This window comes from Pollachius pollachius, assembly GCF_949987615.1.
Source record: "Pollachius pollachius genome assembly, chromosome: 5".
Taxonomy (NCBI): Eukaryota; Metazoa; Chordata; class Actinopteri; order Gadiformes; family Gadidae; genus Pollachius; species Pollachius pollachius.
This window is the reverse complement of record NC_136938.1, coordinates 2,505,215-2,510,372: the sequence shown is the minus strand read 5'-3', so window position 1 is coordinate 2,510,372 and position 5,158 is coordinate 2,505,215. Positions and strand designations below refer to the sequence as shown.

Here is a 5,158-nt window from a genome sequence, read left to right as displayed (position 1 = left end):
GTAACAAAGGACATTAAAGTAGTCTGGACAATCTACATTTTTTATTCTCAACAATGTTAAGGAGGATCTTCCTCCCTCTCCTCACTGGAGAAGCCTCCACTGGTAGTAGTAGCAGTTGTACTAGCAGTAGTAATAGTAGTATTTGAGTAGGCCTATAGTAATATTCCTGCCAGCTAATGGAACCAAAACAAAGCCTTCCTCGCCTGTTCGTGGGTTTCTTCCTGTTAACATGGAGAGGCTGTGCTGCCATGATGCCTGATTCATGAGCCGAGGAAGAAGCCGAGAGTAAAACATCAGGCGGAGGACGGATAACTCAGACATTCCTCGCTTTAGGGCCGATGTCAGATCAATAACAAGTTCGAACACGACCAGGTCAGGGCTCCGCGGCGTGTGAGCCCAGTGTGATGACACAGTGCGTGGAGGAGAGCGCCACCAGGGAGGAGGGATCAATAGCGGGGTGTCGGTTCACACCGACACACCGCCTCGCTGCTCACCTGTGGAGAAGGCCAACCGCACCTGACACGTGTCGGGTTCTGGATAATATATGGAATAGAAATATGATTCATAGTGATACAAGATCACATTACCTCTAAACAGAAGGAATTTAACCTTAAAATGTGACTTGGTTGTAAGGATAATACACACACACATATATATATACACAAATACAATAACAAAATAATTTAACACGAATTCCACTCCCACCCACTGACACCGTCTGATAAATTGCATTGTTTCTGAAACCTCAAGGGACAGAAACAGGTCCTTTGTTATAACTAATCATCGTATTGTATTTAGTTTAAGCAGATGATATTATTAAACAGGATATCATTTATGGAAAATTTGTAGTGCAAATAATTATCATACTATCCTACTGATTGACACGGTAACAATATGTCACATGTTACCCAATAAACCATGTTTCGTTACAAAAAATAATTCCCTGTTTGCAGTCACTATTGGGCAGTAAAACATCACAATTAGAGCATCAATTAAATATTGGATATATTAGGCCAACATATTTTTACAGAACAGAATTAGGGCCGCATGCTTTCTTTTTATATTAACCAACCTGGTAGGCAAGAATAAAGAAAAAACTTGGAGAATTAAGTCAGAATTTAGAATCTCAGAATTCTGACATTATTGAGATTAAATTCAGAACTCATAAACGATGAGGCTGTCGAAGTATTCCCTTCACCACTGAGAGGGAATCCTAGAGAAAAGAGCTGGTACTACAAGCCTTTTCATGAGATTTCTCTTCCGAATTTGATCATTTTATTTCAGGAGCCTAGAACTAGCTTGACAGTTATGAACAGACTAATAATGATGCCAGAAGGCTGCTGCTCTCTCCACAGACACATGATGGTGTCGTCTCTGGGTTAAATACCATCTGACGAGTGAAAGGACGAACAGGGGTTATGTTGGATTCAAATTGCTTTATTGATGCTGTCAAAAGCTTAGTGCTTTCACAATAGGCTAATACAGAAAGTATAGTCTTACTTATGCTTTTAAGGAAATTAAAACTGTATGTAGACATCATATAATCAGTGCTTGTTTAATCCATGTTTGGTGTCTAATCAGAAGCAGAAAGGAAAGTAGCGATGTGTACGTTATAAAGAGTTGGAGAGAGAGAGAGAGTTAGAGAGAGAGAGAGAGAGAGAGTTAGAGAGAGAGAGAGAGAGAGAGAGAGAGAGAGAGAGAGAGAGAGAGAGAGAGAGAGAGAGAGAGAGAGAGAGAGAGAGAGCGAGAGAGTTAGAGAGACAGGAGACACAGCGGGCTCCCTTAGGGGGTGTTCACGAAGACTACCTGAAGCATCATGGTCACACCAAACATAGCTTTTAAGTGTGATCAGTCATTAACAGGCGGCTCAGTGGCCCACTAAGGAGCTGCTGGGTCGGGGGGAGGCGGCTGAACTCATCACAGAACACAACATCTGCTCCTTTGATATTGAAAGAACATTTGAATCTCAGCGTTGGAGCCCTTGGATAACATGAGGGGCCAACTTAAAGGGATTAGTACTCAGTCAGTTTATCGATGGATCACATGACTGTGGCTAGAGAGGAGGAAGTTCTGTTTTCATATCGTTGTTCAGGAGGCCTACTCATCCTTCAGGACCACAGGCCTCCGAACAAGATTAAAACCTGATTGACTTTGAACTCACCACTCTCTCTCTCTCCCTGGTTTATGGTCAAACGAGAAAACAAACGGATCAATGGACAATAAAAACAGATGTTCTCTTCTGATAGGAAACAGCCTTAACATTTCCAGTAAGGAAATGTTCTTTTAACGTCACCCCCCCCTTTGGGCGGTCTGGGAGGGCCTCTGGCAGGCCTGGGGGGTCTTCATCGCCATCAGCTGCTTCACCACCTGTTCAGGAAACACACAGGAATAAACACGTTTGAAGCATACACTCAACTATTCGTCTACCAAGAATACTGGAAACTGATTTATATTAACGCCAGTGGAATGTAAGCCAATCACCTCTCTGCCGCAGTAAACATTCATATTGGTCAAACGAGTGGAACTCCATGGACGTATTAATAGGCCCGATTACAGTCTAATGTCTACTGTTCTAGGTCTTACGTGAAGGCCTACTTGTGCAATTGGCCAGTTATTAGTTACATTAATAAATCAGCAAGATATCTTCGGAAAAGTTTAAGACAATTTTGGAAAAGGATTGTCTTAAAATGTACATTACCCTTCTAGAACAACGTAAAGGTTTTACACACTTAGGTAAAGGAAGCCATAAATATGAAGGAGGATTACCGGTAGGTGCTAAAATATTCATATCAAAGAGTCTAAGTTAATAACATCTAAGAGTAGACTCACCTCCTCAGGGAGGTTTGAGCAGAGGCAATACAAAGACCTGCCAGGCAGAGACACTATTGCTCGTTTTGCATAATTTTCCGCACAGTCCCTGCTCAGCTTATTGTGTATGGAAGCCTACGTCTGAACGTGGCTGTCTGATCTTGGCTGGACTGGTTGAACTGGGTTGAAGTAGAGTCTGCTCTCGACACGGCCCTAGCCCTACCTCCTCAGTTAGAGGTCAGCTGGGGTATAACAGACTTGGAGGCCGTTAAGGTGGAGGTGGACTAATGTGATGCGTCTTTTTGTGTCTGCGCGGAGCGAGGTGCGCGGTGCCAACAGGACGTTTCTCTTACCTTAGTCTCGTCAGGGAAACTCCCGGTCTGCAGTTTGGAGTGCACCAGGTGTCCGTTAACTGTCACCTCAAAACTCTCTGAAAGGGAGAAAACAAAATAGATAAAAAAGTCATCCGAAAGTAAAGTGTCCAAAACAAGAGCTGTTGTGCGTAAAGCCAGCGGACTTACGGGCACGACCCACGATCCCCGTCACCTCCGCGTCGGGGATGGCCTTCTTGATTGCCGCCTCTAGCCGCGTGAAGCGGCTTCTGAAGCCTCATCCTCCGCTGGAAAAGATCAGAACTGTTCATAAAGGCTGTTCTCTGTGAAAGGGATTCAACGAGTCGCACTGTGACCGTTACTCACCAGTATTCAACGTGAACCTTCATCGCCATGCTGCTCTAAATGGGGTGGTTGGGTTGTTGGGTTGCAGAGGGTCGACTTTGCAAAGCGTCTCTTCTGCTAAGTTTCTCCACACTGATTTCCGGACTCAAAGCGCTGAGTCACTGTCTTTATAGGAACCTGAAGCCGCACCCAACGGGGAGGTTAAACCCGCAGGTCCGGATTCTGCTCTTTGTGTGTTTTGGCTCCTGAGAGCAGGGCGCAGTCCGCTCATTAGCTATGAGATGTTGAACAACAGGTCAGAACGAAGCCTGCTTCAAAATAAAACGTTTGTGTGCACGGAGAGTTAGGAGAGCTCATGCCAGACTGCCTGTTTGCACAACCATATTGATATTAGCTTACTGATATCTTTATATCAACTGATCACAATGTGGTGGTGTCGCGATGCAGTGGACAAAACACACAGCAACGTGTTTCAGATTAGATTACACCCACAACTAGGAATTACATCGACGCCAGACCCTGTACTCTTCCAGTCCCCACTGGTCCCTACACTGCACACTACTGGTCCCTACACAGCACCCTTCTGGTCCCTACACAGCATCCTACTGGTCCCTACCAGGCACCCTAGTGGTCCCTACGCTGGGTCCTACTGGTCCCTACACTGGGTCCTACTGGTCCATCCACTACGTCCTACTGGTCCCTCCACTGCGTCCTACTGGTCCCTATACGGCGTCCTATTGGTCCCTCTAGCACCCTACTGGTCCCTCCACTGCGTCCTGCTGGAACAGTCCCGCTCTGTTCCTGTCGGTCCGGCTGGTCAGCCCTCCCAGTCTTATCTTCCCTGTTCAAAGTGTGCAGACATTAAACAAACAACCACTGGGAAAGTGATCCTGCACCCGCCGCCCGTCCCCCCCTAGCGGCGGGCCTACGGCGCTGCGGACAGCGGGAGGCCTGCTCTGGGTCCCTGCGGTAAGCCTGCTCTGGGCCCCAGAAGGTAGGGGGTAGGCCTGCTCTGGGCCCCAGAAGGTAGGGTGTAGGCCTGCCTGCTCTGGGTCCCAGAAGGTAGGGGGTAGGCCTGCCTGCTCTGGGTCCAAGCGGTAGGCCTACCAGGTAGGTTAATAGCCGACCAACAGTTCAAACACAAACAAAGAGCCTGCACCTAATGTGGAGGAATAGGCAAAGCGAGGAGGAACAGGAACAATCCGCATTGGAAAATATCCAGCAGCTAAAGTTAAACCAGTTATTAAAGTAAATAGTGCAAGACTTCCAGTAAACGGCCGCGGGGGCAGCGGAGACAGCAGATTCCCATTAGAGTCCAGTAAACTGAATCATCACTGAGGGCTACGTGATAAACGTTTCCTGACTGAAAGCAGTTTCATGTGCTTTAATAGTTCAATGATACAGTACAAAACATACAGTTATACCCATGTTTCATATTCCCCTCCATAAAATATTTAATCTGCTCCCTTCATGTCAATAACAGTATCTATAAGATACACTTGATTCCAATTGGCTCATACAATAGTTGATGACCAAGATAAAGCAATAGTACCTTTTAAACAATAAAAACGATCACACATTTTTGGTGGACACATCAAGAGTTCAACACAATAAAATTAAATACATTACATTGAACTGTAAAAGTTGCATTGCAATCTGCCCATATTTTACAC

At 45.6% G+C, this 5,158-nt stretch overlaps 1 long non-coding RNA gene across 1 annotated transcript; it reads right to left on the bottom strand.

Annotated features, from left to right (window-relative positions):
- Positions 1 to 1,610: 1,610 nt before the first annotated feature.
- LOC307076034 lies at positions 1,611 to 3,664 on the bottom strand. Its single transcript, XR_013811880.1, has 4 exons — positions 3,507 to 3,664; positions 3,330 to 3,427; positions 3,162 to 3,238; positions 1,611 to 2,367 (listed from the first exon to the last, which is right to left on the bottom strand). It is a non-coding gene; the product is annotated as an uncharacterized lncRNA (long non-coding RNA).
- Positions 3,665 to 5,158: the final 1,494 nt, after the last annotated feature.